Source organism: Crocodylus siamensis, chromosome 11, assembly GCF_052110815.1.
Source record: "Crocodylus siamensis isolate JL-2025a chromosome 11, ASM5211081v1, whole genome shotgun sequence".
Taxonomy (NCBI): Eukaryota; Metazoa; Chordata; order Crocodylia; family Crocodylidae; genus Crocodylus; species Crocodylus siamensis.
In genome coordinates this window covers 34722510-34743264 of record NC_143405.1, presented here as the reverse complement: position 1 = coordinate 34743264, position 20755 = coordinate 34722510, and the positions used below count along the sequence as shown (strand labels likewise).

The window sequence follows — 20755 nt, the reverse complement described above, 5'->3', positions numbered from 1 at the left end:
TTGCTACCATAATGGTCCCTACCATGGACACAGTAAAAACACTGTCCTGGCTGCCAGATATTGAAAAGAATGAATCTTACCCCAAAAACACACCTGACTCCATAGTAGCCTTAAGGTTTAAATTTGACGACTCCTTATTCCCAGTACCAAAGTATCCTGATTATTGGCAATTAATATGGTCCCCAATTCCCAGCTGGGTCTCTGCTGATCAGATAAATGCATCTCTAACACTCAGTACAAATTTTTCTTAGTCCAGCTTTGTGTGGGGGATTGATACTCCACAAGGTAGACATGCTGCAAACCACTGTGTGAGCAATGCCACCTTTACTCACATCTTTACAGTAAATAGCCCTGATAGTGGCATTTGGAAATTTTGGGGTCCCAATGGGACAGCAAAAACACAAATAGTCAAAATCCAAGGAGCTACACATAGAATAGCAGTAGGTCCTGTAGTAGTGAAAACAAATGTGCAGCTTGAACTGGAAATCCAACCCACAATCAGCATAATTAACATTTCAATCAACCTGTCCTCCACAGCTATCCAACAAGAAAAATCTCAGTGCTTAAGTCTAACCCATCCCTTATAAAAGGATTGGGAGAAATGGCTAGAGGGAAAAATCCTTGTTAATGTGGGGCAAAGGAAAAAAAGACCCTTAGAGACAGTCCTTGGGGCTGCAGGAACTGGTTTAAGGGTATTTAAATCTATCAATTCTGAAACAATAGCCAACAAACTAAGTAATTTGGGGTTAATTATACAAAAGATGGGTCTCCCTCTGCATGAAGGATTGCATGCAGTTAGTCAATTACAGCTGCAGTTAGCAGATCTTGGTCATAGCTTAAGTGATACTCTAACCGCTGCTAGTGCTACTCTAGCCAAGGCGATTGTATGGCTAGAAGCAAACACTTCTGTAACTGTCTTATAGTTTTTAGCAAAGACTTTATATTATTTTCTCTTTTCTGTATAACTGCCGCGCGGCACTCTCACATTTATGTAACCTTGAAGTCGACTGTTAATCAAAATGAACGCTTTGTACTTTTCTCCACTGGCATTAAGCTACACATGCGCATTCTGTAAATTTCATTTCTTATCTAAAAGTGTCATTTCTACAGAAATGAAACTTATGTAGAAAATCTGCCTAGCAATAATTATGTAAAAGAAAATTATCCTATCTGTATACTATAGTTAGTGTTATAGAGGCAGTCCAACAAACATCTATAAAAGAGGCAAAAAAGCAGGAAACAGCAGAGATGACAACTGGAAAACTCTGTGGGCCTGATCACCCCGCAGACCAGTTCTCAGCCTCCCCGCCTGGGCGTATCCCAGCGAAGATAAAGGCCTCAGAAATCCGACAACTGACAACGATTCACTGTGTTACAGTATTGCTTTGTGTTTCCCAATTATGAGCCGTTGACCAGTTCTGGGACTTAAGGAGCCGGCAGCCGCACCTAGCTTTGGACTTGTTCCACTGTTGGAACGCAAGGGCTGGCTCTGGAACCTCGTGAACCAACGGACACCCTATAGACTATCCCATTCATGAGCTGTTGACCAGTTCTGGGACTACGGAGTCGGCAGCTGCTGGCTCTGGAACCCCGTGAACCAACAGACCCCTTTAGTATCCAGCATACTGTAACTGAAGAAACATCGGAGACTCCGCTTCTCGACTGCCTCTCATCGTAGCTTAGACAGCATACCTACGCTCGCTATACTTGTATTTACTGCAACTTCGTTCCAACCGGCCTCCCCTCTTACTTGTAAGAGGGTGAGGCCAGGTGAGTGAATAAATCTTTTTATTTTACTCTATATCTACTCTGTAATAACTTTTATTACTAACATTCCATATCAATGAGCCGTTGACCAGTTCTGGGACTTAAGGAGCCGGCAGCCGCACCTAGCTTTGGACTTGTTCCACTGTTGGAACGCAAGGGCTGGCTCTGGAACCTCATGAACCAACGGACACCCTATAGATTAAGAGACACTAACTACTTACTCTAAGTCGTCTACTTGTGCCAACTCGGCGAACCTCGAGGGCGGCTAAGAGCTACCTCAATTCCGCCCCACAAGCCGCGCGCTCGCACAACTCCGCAAAGCCCGCGGCTCCCCTAAGCGGTGCCGGAGCCGCTAGCCCGGCATTTCGCCACAACTTCAACTGCCCTCACATGTGTACAGGCACAGCTATGGCAATATATTATTACCAAAGATGCTATTAATCAAGCCTTAAGAGACTTTACCTAATTTTATATCTGTTTTAGGTGAAATATTTAATCAATTTTAAATTCTTTTGATGTCATCCTTTTGTCTTTTAAAATATATTATTTCTTTTTTTCCTAAATAGAGTATCAACCAAGCAACTTTTTTCCTAGGGAAATGCTGAGTGAACATGGTGCCTTCCTTTCAAGGTTCATATTAAAACCTTTGATCAGAAACACAGCATTCTTATAGTTCAGAAACAGAAACTTCACAAAAAATTCCACCACCCACAACTCCTATCCCCCCCAAAATAGACAAATAAATAAAAATTTATTCAATACCATAATTCCAACATACTTATATTAAGCTGTTTTTTTAATTAAATATAACAGTGATCTCATCTTTTAAAAATATATAAACTGTTTCATGCTGAAGAGACTAAAAATCACGGAAAAGTCAGAATAAAAATAAACCCTTACAGATCATTAATCTTGTTTTGGTTGAAGTTAGGTTAAACATCTAGGAGTGATGATGAAAAGAAGGATTCAGGCTAAAGTGAGAGAATAAACAACAGACTAAAGCATGATGTGGGCCATTTAACTTAAACATGTTCTTTATATTTTCTAGAAAATTAACTAATGTATAAGCAGATGACTAGGGAATAAATGGTGATGTGGAGTGACATTAAAGTTTTATCAATGTGAGATTTTCCTTGGTCACATTACATGACTGATTATACCCATTCTAGGAAAATCAAGTACTTTTAACCGACTTTGAAAATCTCAAGAAAAGTCAACATATAGAATGTAAGGTTTTTAGAACAGACCCTATTTTTCTCCCTATAACATTCAGTATTGAACAAAGTGAAGTCCCAGTCCTGGATGGAGCTTTTGTGTGGTATAACAATATGGGTAAGACAATATGATATACTTTTAATAGAATACTAATAATTTTCCATACTATCATACCCAGACTTTATAAACTTTAAAAAGCTACAGGAAATGTTGTTATTGTTTAAGAGTAATTGAAGAAATATATTTCTGTATACATACACAGTTTTCCCAGTAGTGGAAGGTATACATGAATAGAAGGAAAGACTATATAGAAAAGCCCTGCACTAACAATTTCAACACAGGACTGAAGACTAGCTAAATTATCACAAAAAATTGCTCAGGTACTCGCTTTTAAAAATGACCATTACAATTCTGAGTCTGAAACCATCTTTGTTTATATAAGGTGAACTCTAAACTCTATGCACATGAACGTAGGAGAAGTTGTCCTGAATTTAGCTCTCCCTTAGAGTCAGCCTGTGGAGAACCTGCCCACGGTGCTTTGGGAAATAAGGGGCCATCATTTTCCTAATCAGAAATAGACTTCTGAACAGACAGGAGCCTACCACACATCCCCTAATAAGACACGAACCTTGTTATTTGGAAGGCAGAATGTAGAAAAAAGGTTTCTACAATCATGGCTTGGAGCTGTTTTTTTCATGAAGACATTGGGCTTCAACATGGCTGCCAGCTTCTCTATCTCTGCCAGAAAGCAGGAGGTGACACAGCCTGCATTTCACAGCTGCTCTCAAACTAACACTAGTTTTTTGGCAAGCTTTAATCCCATAACAAGGATATGGGGAATATATATTCCTGTGGTGGGTGCCACCTCCAACATATAACCCAGTGCTTTTTATCTTTCTGTCCCTCTATGCAGTGAAGTTCTGGCAAAGAAAAGCAGTTTTCCCACTTAAGACTTGCACCTCAATTTCAGAGGGCTGATTTTTGGGGAAAGGGTGCATGCTTTTTAGGATTAGGGGTTTTTGTCATATGACACAAACACCGCCCCCCCCATCAGAAATCCTTGTCTCAGTAGAACTGAAAAGGGTTGACTGACCAGCAAGACAGAACTATTCTCTCTCATCTAAGAGTGATTCAAGGAGATCAGGAAAAAAGCACATTTCTGGAATTACATAAATAAAGTTTAAAATGCTGCTTGCATTGTGTTTTCTGAATCCAGTTGCAAGTTTTAATTTTTTCAGACGAAGAGTTAATTTTTAGACGAAACAATAGAAGATTTTATGTACACACTTCTTGTATCATCTTCAAAGCAAAGTACAATAGCCACAAAGTACAATAGCTGCTGATACTACAATTAGGGATGCAAAAGGTTAAATGTTTAAATGATAAGTATATTTACCCTGGTAATGGATTACCAGTTAACATTTAGAGTGGGGCACAGTCCAGTGGGGAATGGAAGCAGCACAATGTCTTAGGAACAGGAAGGTGGCAGGTAGGCAGAAGGAAGGGAGAGAGAAGCGAGGAGGGATGGGGGAGTGAGGAGGGGACCAGTACCCAAAGCCTATGAGGTTTAAAGAGGGAGACAGTGGGTGGCTTAATGTTCACAGGTGCTGGGAAGCTATCCTCAATCCCCATTGTCTGCTCCTTTCCTCCCAATGTGTCAGCTGCAGCAAGGTGGGAAAACCCCTCATCTGCTGCTGCCGCCCATGGCTTCATGTGGGCTGTGTTGTCTGGTGGGACTTGTCATTGCCTCCTCCCCGCCATCAAAGGCCCTGGGGAGTGGTTCCTAGCAGCAGCTACATCCAGCCAGGTCTGTGTGCAGCCCCCAGCTCCCTGCACTGCTCTGGGCAGGCAAGTGCAGCCTCTCCCCCCACAGTGGGCCAGGGCAGGTGTTCCACATCCCCTGGTTGAGACTAGGTACATGTTATTGGTTAACTGTTTAACCAATATAATTAGAGGAGGATAAAAATGGATACGTTTTCAAATGATATTTACATCCCTAACTACAATGCATTTAATGAAGCACAGGGAAGCAGTCCATGGATATTATTCTATGTTCCATAATCACCCACAGATACATTAGATAATTCTGCAGTTGTTATTTTACAATGAAGACCCTTATCTTTTAAATGGATCCATGTTGGTGCATCACAGGTGGTGTCACCGAGTTCAACAGGACTCCAGGCTGGCATAGTGATCCAGTTGCATACATTTGCTGAATCAGGCACACAGAGTACAAGACTGAAGATACTGTTCCGCCTTAAGTTGAATTTATGTGTCCTTTATTTATCAATATTTGTCCGTCACAGGTAATGATTCTATTCTTGTCCCATTTAACTTACAGCACAACTCCTACTGACTTCTACTCATGCAGTCATGGGCAGATCTAGGATTTTGAAAAGGGAGGTACAGATGTGCATCAGCACGTAACACAACATATTAAAAAGAAACTAGAAGTTTTAAGGATATGCTAGGGACATAGGGCTTGTTCAGTTTAAGAGCCAAAAAAACAGGTTTTGGAGCTCTGACTGCCGGTTTCGGGGGGGGGGGGGACGGGGGGGGGCAGACACCTTGTACCAGGAGGTATAGCTGTTACCTCTGAGCCTGGCCACAGACAGAACTGCTCATTGCACCCTGAGACATTCCACCATAGCCCCAAAGTGTCCCTCATTGCCCTTTATGCATTGCCCCTGCTACTTCAGATGGCCTCTGGCACCATTCTGTCCCTATTGTCCCATGTAGCCTCAAACCTCAGCACCACACCATTATGCTCCAAGTCCCATTAGACCCCACCATCTCATTCTGCGCCAACACTGCCCCCATGAACCCACTGTACAGACCCATCTCCATCATGCCCCAGCCCCCTGACCCCACAGCACCTCCCTACAAATCCTGCTGAACACTCCCCTGTCCCTCTGGACACCCAAACCTCACTGAAGCCCCTCATACCTTCCTGGCCTCTCTCACCTACATGGTTCCCTACCACCCTCATGCACCACTTCACCCCCAAAGCCCAACCACCCTGCTCAACTGCAAACCTCACCTGCCCCTCCCTATCCCCACAATACCCCAGCCCCTCTCCTTGCACCCAGAACCCACAGGGTGTGCTCCCTGCAATGCAGGGGGACACAGTTCTGGGTCCTGGAGTTAAAAGGAGGTTCCTGGGGCTGAGTGTCCCCAACCCACAAACAGTTGTGGTTGAGGAAGGACTTGCTCCAGCTGCTTACAGCACTGCTATCCAGGGTGACCAACACCTTTGGATCCAGCCATGTCCAGCCTTATGCCAGTCTGGCTGCACCATTAGTTCAGTCCCCATCATGAGATGCAATAAATAACTCAGGAAAGGATCACTGCAGAAATTTACCTCTTTACCTTAACATTGCAATCCTCCCCTGTCTCTGAGTGCTCTCCCACTGCATAGCTCAGCCTGCCTTCAGCCCTGCCACTTTTTCTCTAATTTTGGTAGGTTCTAAACGCATAGTACAAGTTTCAAGGGCACACCTTTATTGGATATGCTGGGGGGCGTTAACTGAGAAACATTACTAGGAGTAGATAAAAGGAAAAGTGTAAAAGAAAAGTAGTGTGATTAGTGGAAAATCAAGGGCTGGTAACACCCATGGAGTAGAGAGAATAGCAGGAATTGAGTAGATATTGAGCTATAAAGTCAATTGACTTTTTTAGCTTTGCCTGAATAGAAATACATCTGTTACTGCTGAACAACTTGTAGAGGAGGAATCAAAGTAGTGGGGTGCACCCCTGGGTCAGACCCTGGATGCAGTATCTGTTCTAAATTCAATGGATTAGCACTTCAGAGCCCTAAATTTACTTTTAGCTTAGCCTCTAAACTAAGGTACAGTTAAGCAGCAGAAGGAACCTTGTTCTGAGTCATGTGTGGTTAAGAAAACGCATCTCTGGATTTTCCTGTTTTTGTTTTCAAGTAAAGCAAAGTTTGCTTTGTTGCCCTCAAATAAATGTTACTCTACGGGAACTGGACACAAAGTCAGCCTGAAAGTAGTTTTTGTTATGCAAAGACTAAGCTGTTTCATAAGTTAAAGTTCTTCAATAAATGGTAAAGAGCAGAGAGCACTTACAACTAAAACTTTTTTACACAAAATAGAACATCTCTTTTACCAGCTTACAACAAGCTGGAACCTGCACAGGGACCTACTTACATTGTGAGCTTGGTTGGACAAACATCTTAATTCTCAAAACAGACAGAGTATGTTTAGTCATGTCTGCTAAGGTGAGAATGATGTTACAACATATCTGTGCAGTCTCTATCTACCTCTGTCAATCCTTTCTCATGGTTGTTTTTTAAAGCACTCCCCTCCAGCCAAAATGCACAGGTATCATCACCGAAGATTGTCTTTATATCTGGTTAACGTACAAACAATGCTTCAATAGACTATGACAAATGAGTAATCAAAATCCAGTCACAGATGTCCTCGTAGACATGCATGGGTTATCACTTTAGCTGTGTGTACAGAAAGATGTGTATAAAGCAATGATTCTCAACCAGCAAGCGGTGGCACCTTGGGGTGCCCGAGATCCTTTCAACAGTGCCCTGGGCTGTCACAAAGTTAGAACTGTTAAGCATGCAAACATGAGTCACAAGATAAACTCAGAATTTTCAAACAGAATCCATAGTGTTAAAAACATTCTGTCCTGTTGTGCTCTGAGTTTTTTGCAACAGAAGAATTATTCTATTATTTTTCTGTAATCAAAAAAAAGAGTGAAAACTAAGAGCTGACAGCTTGTGAGGGATACCGAGTCCAAAAAGGGGTTCCTTGAATCTATGAAAGGGTGCCTTGAGTCTAAAAAGTTTGAAGACCACCATGAACAACAATTGCCCCTGGCAGCGGGGGGGGCACTGTGGAGGTGGGAGCACGGTGGCAGGAGCATGGTGGTGGTAAGCGCGGAGTTCCTTCAGAGGTTCCCAGTGCTGTTGGTTGTAGGGAGGGGGGTGGTGAGTGCTGACTAGGGGTTGTGACCACCTGCAGGCGTGACTGGCAGCATCAGTGGTGGCCAGAAGCTATCACAGACTGCCCACAGTCACTGCCAGTGGTGTCGGCAGCTAAGTGGTGAGCGGGACCACCCACAGGCGCTGCCAACAGTGTCAGCGGTGCCTATTTGTAAGGGGTGCACTGCCATGCTCAGGGGGTGTACATGCACCTGCGTGTATCCTCTACACATTGCCCCTAAGAGCCACTGTTATATGGTACAAGTGTCAGTTGAAATTCAAAATGAACACACTCCATGTAAGCATCTGTGTCCCAGAGTATACAAAAGGGGCAGGCAATCATTTCCAATTAAGGGCTGCTTACTAGGCTTTGGCAAGCTGTCAAGGACTGCACTGGTAGGCCGCTCCTTGACAAGTGCCCTGCCCCTGGTCGCCATCTTGTGACTAGAAGTCCCGCCCCCTAACCCCTAACCTTTGCCATCAGAAGTCTTTCCCCTTGCTCCCAAAAATACTCCTTTCACCAAGGGGTTTTGCCATCTCAGAACCAGAAAATAACCAAATTATATTCTAAAAAATCAAACATCTACAGCATTAACTTGATTTCAAAAAATATTTTTGTCCCATTTTCCGTACGTTTCTGTAGTGTACACAGAGGTGATTGCACAGTAGTTTAAAATTAAGTCTTATTCTGGTTCGCTGTGGAGGGCATGGGTATAGGTTAGTATAGGCTGTTAGTGTGCGGCTACGTGCGGTGTGGGTGTGCGTAAGGAAGCATGTGGGCATGGATATGTGAGGTATGGGGTGTGTGAGGAGGTGTGGATGTGGGGTCTGCATGTATGGCAATGTGAGGGAGGTGTGGGTGCATGTGTATGGTGGGGTGTGCATGTGGAACTCACTCTGAACACACACACACACACACGCAGTCTCTCTTTCATTGCAGGGACATGTGTTCATGCACATACACACACACACATATGCACACATGCTCACACCCCGTCTTGTTCCTGGCTCTGGGGTACTGGCATGGGCCCTGTGCTCCGGTGATGCAGCCAGGGCCCACATAGTACTGCAGATGCCATCTGATAGGCAGGGAAGCAGTGAAAGTTGCAGCAGGCAGAGACTTCTGGTTGGGGAGGTAGGAGTAGGAGTGGGAGGAGGCTGGGAGTGGGGTGCAGCTGGGCCGGCCCTTCTGGTGAGTCCTGCTGGCTTCCCCTAGGTCCTACTGCCCCTATCTCCTTTCATCTCTGACAGGCAGCCAGGAGCAGATACATATACATTCTCTAAATTTTTTAGGGGGCCCGTGGGCTGGATAGACTTGCCTGGTGGACTGGATCTGGCCCGCGGGCTGTATTTTGCCTGCCCTGGTATACAACAATTACATGTTCCAAATACGCAATGACAGATTGCTTTCTTTTACCATTCTACCATAGTAGCACTTGGCAGGGACACTTGCATTAGCTTTCCTTTGATTTATAAGAGGAAAGGGGCAGGCAAGACAGCCTTCCCTATGAGGCCCTGTCTCTGGAACAGGCTGCTACTCCAGTTCTAGAAATAGCTAAAATATACTGACCTTCAGAGCCTGCTGCAAGATGCATCAATTGGCACAAGTTGCAGCAGAGAGTAAGCAGATATGTGTTGGGAAAAGTAGTTTGGTGTTCTGTGGGAAACCTGATTTTAATATTATAATTTATGACAAGGATGTCTACAGCCTTCCACAGATGGCCCTATATATTTGTTTTCATAGTTTTATAGTTGGTAGAGTCGGAAGGGACCTGAGCAGATCATCAAGTCTGACCCCCTGCCATGGGCAAGAAAGAGTGCTGGAGTCAAATGACCCCGGCAAGGTGATTGTTTAGCCTCCTTTTGAAAACCCCCAGGGTAGGAGCAGCACCACTTCCCTTGGTTCCAGATCCCAGCCACCCTGACTGATGTCCAGCTTGAACCTACTCTCAAGTCAACTTATGGCTGTTATTCCTAGTTGCTCCTGGTAGTGCTCGGGGGAACAGGGTCTCTCTCGTTCCCCGCTGGAAAGTTTATAGACGGCCACCAGATCCCCTCTCAGCCTTCTATTATGGAGGCTGAACAGGTTCAGGTCCCGTAGCCTGTCCTCATAGGGCCTGCCCTGCTGCCCCCTGATCATGCGAGTGGCCCTCCTTTGGACCCTCTCAATGCTGTCCATATCCCTCCTGAAGTGTGGCGCTCAGAACTTTTGTAGAAACCTAATGATCATAATATATGATACCTCTAATTTCCATAAGAATCAGCACATCTACTGCATGCAAAACAACATGTATGAGTCCAAATCTTCATCAGCCTGAATTAGCTTTGTGTTTATCTTGTCATTCTGGTAGGACTGGGACCTGTGCTACTGCCTTGGAAGAGGTCACGGGACTCAGCTGTCTCTGTCTGCCTCCCACACTAAGTAGTTGTGGAGGAGTGAGAGACAGTAAACAAAGGTGCCTTACATGCTGGGCAGGGCAGGTCAGAAGAAGAAAAGCAGCTGGCAGCAACAGACAGGGAAAGTGAAAGCAAGCGACACTTACAGCATGGAGGGCCGGCAGGGCTGCATCTGGAGACCAGAGAGGAAGAGAAGCAATCACCACACTTCCAGAGCATCATCTTGCTCTGGATTGGAGGAAGGAGGCTGCTTGGAGGTATCTCTGGCCCCAAAGAGGGGCAGAGAGGGGTCAATTCCCTGCAAGCCACAGAGAGACAAGTGGCTGAGTGTCCCGGCAGGCAAGTACTGCAAAACGTGCAGGAGGAATGCTGCACGTGTGACTCTGCAGGCCTCCGCCTGCTTCCTTCTCACACACAAGGCTTCTGATAATCCCTGGAGCAGAGTGACAGCTGAGGATCTGGGGAAGAAGCCAGAAGAATTGCTATTCCAGGTCAGAGCCTTGTTGCACATGGGAGAGATTCCATTGGGACTGTGAATGCTCACGAGTAAGTCAGGGCAGGCCCGTGCAGAGCAGTGATTGAACTGATTTTTTTGTTGTGATTGGGACATGAGAGCCTGACCCCAGGTGAAGAGGGCATGGACTGAGTCTGGCAAAGAGACTGAGAAGAGTCGGGTTTTTGCTTTCTCTTTTTTCTTTGGATATTTTGAGCACAGGCCAAGGCTGGCCCTTGAAGGGTGTGCATCTAACCAAAGCCAAGCCAACAGTCACTCTGGTGGCTGAGGGCAGAATAACAGACCAACAGGCAGTATTAAGACCTGGCTGCAGAGAACTACAAGTGCCATTTGGAGAGGCTAGGGTAGGGTAAAGGGGAGGTTTGGAACAGAAGAAAACAGGGATTGAAACTGGGTAGTATCACCTTGGGCATTGCCTCCTAGCAATATAATATCATCAAAGTCATGGCAGGCGAGAAAACATAAGACCAACTTCCTGGCAGACCAGGTGATCCGAAGCCGAGGTCCACCCTGTCACCGCCTGTAGGAAAACAAGTTCAGGGCAGTGGCAGCAAGCTCTACAATCTTCATGGTAGTCTACAGCCAAAAGGTCTACAGAGCCACTTGCCCTTGAAGAAAAGAAAAGCTAGGATGTACAGGGTACCTAACATCAAAAGTGTTTGCATGGAAGGGGCTACAAATGGTATATACCATCCTTTTCAATTTTGTTTTGCAAACTAGGAATTTTCAAAACAGCTGGCAACTCTTTTTCTAATGCCAGTGGAGTCCAAACATAATTCTGTCCAATTCCCATGAAACAATACATTTCTAATCTTATATGAGGATGGAAAACACACATTTTTTTTACTATAAAACATAATATATATAGCCTTGTTATATTCTCCATCTAGTACGCTGTTTCAAATCCAAGACAACAATGACATTAATGGCATTCTATTATACATAACTGCTGTTTCACATACAGAAGTCAATCAAAGGGGATTTTAACAGTGGACAAGGACTTGTTCCACATAGGGAAAAACTAATTCTTCTGCCTGTGAAATGAAAGTTATAGGAAGATATATCTCATTGGTTTCAGGGTGATTTTTTTTTTAACCAGTGCACTGTAGTTAATAATAATCAAATCAAATAAAACCTTAACCAATAAAAAATAAGCATTAAACTAGAACTCATAACAAACCCAAACATACTTATATAAGGAGATTCACAATTGAGTTTTCTCAGAGTTCACAAGCAGCTAATATCTGGTGGGAGAAGGGGATTTTAAGAATGCTAATGGCAGCCTGATGTCTCAGTTGGGTATTTAAATACACTCTAGATGTGTGGTGACCAACCAAAAAGGCAGGCAAACCACAAATTAAGCCCCATCCCCTCTCCCTGTGGTGGGGCTTGGGACTCTGACTGTGGCTGCATGGATCGGGGTAGGGACAGTATGCTGCCTCAAGAGCAGACATTACTGCCAAAAGTCAGGTTAATCCTTCCCTGTCACTTAACTGCTGCAGTTTTATTCAACAGAGGCAGAAAAGCCAGGAAAGGATTAACTCAGAACTTGGCAGTGACACCTAACATCTCTTCTTACAGCAATGTCCTGCCCTCGCTCTGCTCCATGGAATGTTCCACTTTCTGTCTCCATTTGTCCAGTGCCGCCTTCTACCAACCACCCAATGCCACTTGTGAGAGGCGCGCCACACCTTGGCCAACCCTGGTCTAGAAAGTGGTGTCTCCTAAAGAGATGCCTTTTCTAATGTTGTCTTCTTGTCAGAGTTGGTTACTACTTACACAAACAATCAGACAACATAAGGGACAAAAGTGAGACAAAATAGGCCTGGCAAAATGTAAGGGATTTATAACATGCATTTTCACTGTTTGATACATAAATTAATTTTTGCTCTAAAACAGATAGCAAGCCTGGGGAGGTGAAGCAGCATGGTGCACCAGGCAGGCAGCTGGGCAGGTACTACTGTTGCTGTGCAGGAGCAAAGATGTGCCATGTTTGGGCAGGGTGGCATCTGCTCCAGTCCACCCACCTTGCTCCCGCACAGAAGCAGCAATGTCTGCCCGGCTGCATTCCTGGTGCACACTGCTGCTCCACCTCCATATTGGATTGCAGCCTGGGACTTCTGAATAACTGGCTGGGACTGGCGTATGGAGTCCAGGAGTGTCCCAAGAAAAGTGGGATGTATGGTCACTCTAGGTATACCCATACTTTAGATGATAAAACTGACTTGGACATATTTTTTCTGTATTAACAGAATTTTTTAGAGTATACAGAAAAGATCTCATAAGCCAAACTTCTTATAGGAACAAATGATATGTTAAACAAACATTTATAAAGAATAACTATACATTTTAGAGCTATAAGTACCTATTCAGGTATTTATAAATACCTCTGCAAAATAACTGCAGATAAAGAAATTATTGCTCTTTAGTGAATAGAATGTAGATTACACCACATCTAAAAGTAAAGGCCACATCATCTGATGAGGATTATTAGAAAGGATGAGAAGATAAGGAGGGTATAATTTAAAGAGGTGCTAAAACTGGAGAAGCATTTGGACAAAGATGCAAACCCTTTAGAAACGTTAGACATTTTAGACATTGCCACTGAACTACCAGCAAAAAAACTAGAGTAGTTAAGCAATTAATTATGGGAAATAATTAGGGATGGAAAACATAACAGTTGAACTGTTAGAGCCAGTAGGACTAATGCCGACAAAACATTAGAAAAAAAAAGCATACCAAAAGGTTTGAGACTAATAATAGGTACCAAACCATTGGCTAAAGACAAAAGTTATATCAGACTTGAAAAAAAGGAGATCCAAATAATTTTAGAGGTCTGAGGATATTATCAACATCAAGAGTGAGGCTTAAAATAATTATAAATACTTTGGGCACGTTGACACATGCAGGTATGTACACAGGCACATTGACACATGCAGGCTGCATGTGCAGCTCAAATAAGAGCAGCACAAATTTGTGCTGGGGATTTTTGCCTCAGCACATGTGCCCAGACATGCACTTTGGTGTGAGGCAAGTTGTACCACTTGGGGCAAACTGAACCTGCCCAACTCCACCCAGATCTGCAGCCAGGGGGAGCTAGAGCCTGGGATCAGCACCAGTGCTGGCCCCCACAGTATAAAAAGCTGCCCTGGCAAGCAGCTCAGGGCTACTTGCTTTCTGGGGTCCAACCAATTGGTATCTGGGGGCACTACGCCTTCTGCCAGCTGGACTGTTGAAGCAGCCCTAACCTAGATCTCCCTGCACCCTCTACCCACTGCAGCAGTCTGGCAGTGGAGGCTGCTGCCTAGCTATGACCTCCTGCCCCAAGGCTGTGCCCCTGCCAGACCTGGAGGAGGATTGCACAGCCGCAGCAGAGCCATCTGCACCTCTGAGCCAGCTGCCAGTGGGCTGTGGCTGCACAGTTGGCCTTTGTGTGGCACTGCTGCCACATGTGCCGCTGCCCTGCCATCTGGGCAGATATCACTCAGAAAATGTTCTCAGGGCGGTGGCCTGGTCAGAGCTGTCAAAGCCTGGCCCCAATATACAATTTTTTATATATGTATATTTATATACAGCAAAAGCTGTGTTAACCAGCACCTTATAAGCCAACACGCTCTGTTAACCAGCATGCCGACTTGTAAGGGAAAAGTGAAACCAGAAGTGCCCGCCATGGCACTTCCAGTTTTGCAGAGCCCCCATGGCCCAAGGGAAAGCAGCCTGTGCTGCCAAGCCCCCACAGCTCAGAGGCATAGCAGACTGCACGGGTCCCCCCTCCCTGTCCCACGGGAGGGGCAGCGATGTGGTGGGAGGGGTGACAATGTGGCGGGAGGGGTGGCAACACTCCAGACATGGCAGGACAGGTGGCGGCCCAAACAGGCAAAGATGCCTGTTCGGGCCACTCAGTTATCCGGCATATTTTGTTACCTGGCACCCTCTATTCCCTGTGGGTGCCACATAACAAAGCTTTCACTGTATACATATCTAGATACACACACTATATATGTATATACCCACACACACACACATATATATATACACATATACAGACCTCTATATACACACATACATACACACACACACACGTATTTATATGTATGTGTGTGTATATATACATGTCTATATGTATGTATGTATGTGTATACATACATATACACATACACACATATATATACGTATACATACATATACTTCTATATATGTGCACACAGACACACACACACAAAGAGAGAGAGAGAGAGACAGAGAGATGCAGAAGTTGGGCAATGATATATTTACAATTTTATAGCAATTTGGAAGCCTACTAGTGTCTCTATCATCATCATAAAATACATTCTAAATATCTATATGTTTAGCTGTCTTCTTATCATAGAACGTTAGAGCTACCCCTAACCCCTTCACTCAGCAGGATGTGGGGACAAGAAGGGGGTGGGAGGGGGTGTTGGTGGATGTGAGGGGATGTGGGAGTAGGTGTGGGTAGCACATGCGCTGCCCTCCGCAGGGCCCACAGCCTCCACACAGGGCCACAGTCCCCCCCCCCACAGGGCTCACAGCTCCCTTCCCAGCAGCAGTGGCCATCAGGTGCTTAGGGCCTGCTGCTGGCAAAGCTCCCCGTGGCTCCTCAGACCTGCTGCTGCCTGTACAGCTTTGTTGCAGGCCTGGCCCAATTCAGCACGGGAGCAGGCACATTGAGCCAGCACCAGGCCACTCAGACTGTCACCTGGGCCCCAGCGCTGCTTGCAGGGACCGCATGTCATGCGGGCCAGGTCCTGCTGCCACGGGCCCTGTGCACTGTCAGGCCGGGCCGAGTCCATGGAGGCAGAACCTGACCTGGCACAACACGTGGTCCCTGTGAGCGGCGCTGGGCCCTGGGTGACGGCCCAAGCAGCCCAAAGGCACACAGCCCTGCGCCAAGCCGGGCCTGCACAATGTGGCACAGACAGCGGCAGGTGCCAGGCAGCCTGTGTCCGGCTCTGCTGCCCCACACCACAGGGGGCCTGTGCCAGGAAGGTCCCAAGCACCCTGATGGCCACTGCTGCTGCAGGGAAGTTGTGGGCAGTGCAGGGGATAGGCAAGGGACCCACCCCTCGCCAACAGCCCCCTCCCCACTACAGTCCCCTATACCCACACAGCCCCCACTCCAGTCCCTACTTACCTGGGGATGGAGCCCAGGTCCAGGTTGCCACAGACTGCACCACTCGTTGCTCCACATGGCAGCATGCTGCAGCACCGGGGCAAGGGACAGCCATAGAGACACCCTGCTTGGCTACCAGAGCATCTCCTGGGAGGACTCCAGTCTCTGGCTGCCTCAAGGCATGGCCCTAGACCAGGGGTGTCCAACCTTTTTGAATGTGGGGCCAGATCATGAACTTTTTATCACCCAGCGGGCCAGCGACCCATATTTAAAGACCTCACAGGAAGCGGTATCACATCACCCCCATCACAACACCTTGGGCCTCAGAAAACAGCTTGGAGGGCCGCATGGTGGCCCGTGGGCCGTATGTTGGACAAGCCACTGAGGCTGACTACCACCCACTGGCAGGATAGGGCTGAAGCAATAGGCCACACTGGCCAATCAGGAATGGCTGTCTGCTGTCTGCATTCAACATTCTTTAGCAGCCTGCTGGCAGGCCTGTGGGAGCACCCCCGAACCTGCTGGCCTCAGCCAGTGTAGGCAGTTTGCATGTCCCTCTCACCCCCACCTCCACCCCCATAGTAGAGCAAACTCATGTACTGTTCACTCCTGAACTTAGTCCACTCAGACTCTTAGAGAAACCTGTGGAAGTTAGTGCAAATCCACCTTAGGCTTTCTGAATGTCTGTACCTAGCCTTAGTCTATACTAATGAGAACACCATACTTAAGCAGATATTTGAATTAATTATGATACTATTGACTACATTGGTAAATTGTAGTATTTTGTAGGATGTGGACAAATTGGAGAGAGTCCAGTGGAGGGTAAAAAAGAAGATGAGGGGCCTGGAGCATATGACGTATGAGGAGAGACTGAGGGAACTGGGCTTATTTAGTTTAGAGAAGACTTAGAGGGGATTAACAGCAGTCATCAACTACCTAAAGGAGGGTTTGAAAACAGGATGGAACGTTGACTGTCATAGTGGTGGCACATGACAGAATGAGGAGCCATGGTCTCCAGTTGCAGCAAAGGAAGTTTAGGTTAGTTATTAAGAAGAATTCTCTCACTAGGGGGTTAGTAAAACACTGGAACAGATTACCCAGAGAGGTTGTGGAATCTCCACCCTTGGAGGTTTTAAAGACTCAGCTAGATAAAGGCTTGGCTGAGATGGTCTAGTTTGGGATGGCCCTGCTTTGATCATGAAGTGGGACTAGATGACCTCCTGAGGTCTCTTCCAACCCTAATTTTCTGATTCTATGATTTGACTTTGGCCATAATGCCAAGATGGATGCATCTTGGAAAGGGTCACTAGCTAAAGCATGGAGATGCTGCAATGGTAAAACTATAGGAAAAACACTTTTATGTATACCTCAGAAGCTTGATCAACAATGATGGGTTTAAAAGAGAGATGTGCATCCGCCATAAGAGCTGCACAGAAATTTGAAAAAATTCAAAACATCAAGTTTGGTATTATTATTCAAATATCACAAACCGGTAATGGTATTATAAAACACCTTTTGTAGACGAGCCTAGAAACTTCACCTCATAAATCTACTGGATATAAAAAATTATGGACTCAGTACAGACATTGTATTTATGACAGATGACAAACTGCCTGACATCTGATTCACCAGGTACCTGACAGACCTGACCTCTTAAACTTTACTCCCCCTCCTTTTCTCCCCTCCCCTCCTTTTCTGTCATTTTTCTAATTTCCAGTTATTTCCTTTTCCACAGACAGCCTCCTTCCTTGGAGTCTCAACAGTAGGAAGTCCTTATGCCTGAAGAAGTGTGATTATACCCAAAAGCTTGCAAAGAACTTTTTGCCAACTACTCAGTTGTTCTAATAAAATATATCACATCTACTCAAAGAACCGTGCCTGCAATGGTACTATGATGTGTTTGCATGGACTAGAAGTAGTTGCATTAAGTGAAACATACCAGGCTGTGGGCAGTTAATAGTATTGTTCATTAAAAGAGAACAGTTGTAAAGTGGAATGAATTGAAGACAAATGAAGATATTAGAAAGAGAGTAGGACATGAAATCAAGTTACAGGATTGGCTACAATCAGTATGATTATAATGGTGGGGATACTGCAGAAGGCAAACTGGTGAAAGAATGCCAATATAAATTATGTAAACACAACCAAGGTCAGCCCACCATTGACTAAAGCTGCCTATAAACGTCCTGGTTTGTGTTCTAATTAGAACAGAATGCCTTGCATTTTAATTAGAGCAGAATGCTCCAAGGTGGTCTTACCATCATATTTATAAATGTCAGGGGGTAGGGGGAGGGGAGGGTGTCCCAAAACCATTTTTAAATGTGCAGGGACTTAATACACATGATAGTGAGGCATTTTAATTAGAGCGGTTCTCCAGGAACTGCTTTAACAAAATGCCTCCCCCTCTTCAGTAGGTGTACAGGTAGCTTAAATGGCTTGACATTACATTTAAGGCAGGGGCAGGGCCACTTACCCAGTTTTGGCAAGCTGTTGAGGGCTACATGGGTAGCCCCACCCCTTGACAGGTGCCCCCTGGTCACCATCTTGGGACTAATGTCTCAAGGCCAGTGCCGGTGGGGCCCAGAGCAGGGCACAGGCTGGCAGGGGTCTGTAGAGCCGGGTTAGGCTGCACCAGCAGGGAGAGTGGGAGCTGGCCCGGCTCCATAGAGCCCCTGCCACCTGGGACCCTCTACTCCTGCCGCCCTGCTTTTGGCCCCACCGGCACTGGTGTGAGCCCCATGCACCTGCTCACTCCCAGTGCCCCCCCAACCCTGCAGTTCAGTTTGGGGGCTGTGTGGAGCCCCGAAACCCTGCTCTGTGGCAGGGAACAAGCTGGTGTGGAGCATGGGGAAAAGTGGCCCCACCCCTGCCCCGTGGCTGATGCTCCCTGCTGCAGCCACTCACAGCCCATGTAGGGCTGTCCTGAGCAGGCACAGGTCAGGGCCAGGGTGGAAAGGCAGCAGATGTTTGTAGCTGGCCCAGGTTCTGGGTAGCTGCTGACAGCTATGGAGTCCAGGCTGGGGGCAGGGGGCACAAGCAGGGCATGCTGCCATGCACCCCTGCCCTCATTTTGTTTTGATCAGGCACAGGCAGCTCAAACCCATGTGGGCTGCGAGCGGCTGCAACAAACACTGCCTGGTGTGGCAAGTGGGGGGGGCTGCAGCTGCTGCCACCATACGCAGCCCCAATGGGTGAGCCCGCAGTTGGCGTGCGGCTGGGTTACAAGCTGGTGCTGAGTGCAGGAAAAGTGGCCCTTCACCCGCTCCCTGTCCAGCACCCCACACCACAGTTGCTTACAGCCCACATGGGGATGCCTGTGCCTACTCAGGACAGCCCTGCAAAGGCTGCAGCAAGAAGCACTGGCTATGGGGTGGGCAAGAGGCTGCTCTTCTCCAGGCTCCTTCCCTGCCCTTCCCCCCGCCTTTCTTACCTGAGCTTCCTGCACTGGGGCAGCCTGGTGGGGCTTCTGGCTGGGGGTGGGGTGGGGCTGGGCAAGTCCTGCTGTTGTGGGAGCCCACTGGGCTTCCCCTGGGTCCTACTGCTCCTGGTTCCTGTCATTTTTTACAGGAACCAGACAGAGAAATATTAATTTTCTAAATTTTTTAGGGGTCCCATGGGCTGGACAGAATGGCCTTGTGGGCCAGATATGGCCCGCGGGCCATATTTTGCCCACCCCTGATTTAAGCCCCATGATAAAGCTGGGCTTACTGGAGGAACAAGCCCTAGAGAAGTATGAATGGTAGCCTGTGATTCTTCCAGGTCTGCAAGAGTACTCTGGGATATATACAAGGTTATTTTTCCTCTGTAATTCTTTCTTTTGCTTGCAGAATAAAAATCGCTCAATATTTTTGTCCATATTGAACGTTTCTGTTAGTGAAGGATATAAATGGTGACCTACTCTATGTTTACAGGTGAAATGGCATGAAAGAGTTTTAAAGCTTAAATAGTAGATTAAATGAGATGTGTGTTGTCTCGTGATAACAACAACTGATTTTCATATTGCAAGGATAGATGGCAAGAGTGCTAATTATGTAACAAGCAGTGGAGAACTCAGGTGAATAATTACAAGATCTGTAGTTGTCATTATGAAAAATTGTTGCCTCACATTTGGTGACTGAAGTCATATTCCCAAGGGCTGTACAATGGCAATTCCAATCTACTTCTGAACCTTGTCTTTTAAAATTGCTTCATCTGTTTTGGCCATAGGCCATATACTAGAAATGATAAAAGCAGCTCTTTTATACTCTGGTTTAAATCAAGGCAATTTGATTGCCAGTATCAACATGATAAACTGCTTATGGCTACAGGGAGAGTGGGAGGAGATCTGCAGTTAGCATTAGACAAATGAAAAAAGAAACTTTCTTAGCCAATCAAATGAAAGCCTTATCTCATCCCCTGTTTTTTATCTATGTCAGCTACATTTAGAGACTGCTGCTCTGGCAGTAATTAAAAATCAAGTGAACTGAATCATTCTAACATCACATAGGTGAAGATTGTAAAGTCTTTGCTGTATATGCACTGCAACTGTAACCAGACCATTTCCTTCATAGTACATGAAAGGAAACAGTAAGAATCACGTTAAGTAACATTACTTGGAGAAAAAATAAAATGATACTTGCTTATGAATAAAACAATATTTTTCCATTAAAAGAGCCATTTTTCTCCAAGATCATTATGAAGAGAGAATAATATCATCTCCTCCATTGTAATATACAAAAAATTAGAAAATTATTTTTCTTTGTTTAACATATCGTGTCTAAGGATGCCTGAAATG

The 20755-nt window shown here is 45.8% G+C and overlaps 1 protein-coding gene across 1 annotated transcript in view; it reads right to left on the bottom strand.

The window, feature by feature from the left end:
* The window catches only part of ATG7 (autophagy related 7), a 314637-nt gene that overhangs the window by 42083 nt on the left and 251799 nt on the right, over positions 1 to 20755 (bottom strand). The gene's annotated exons all lie outside the window — the stretch shown is intronic.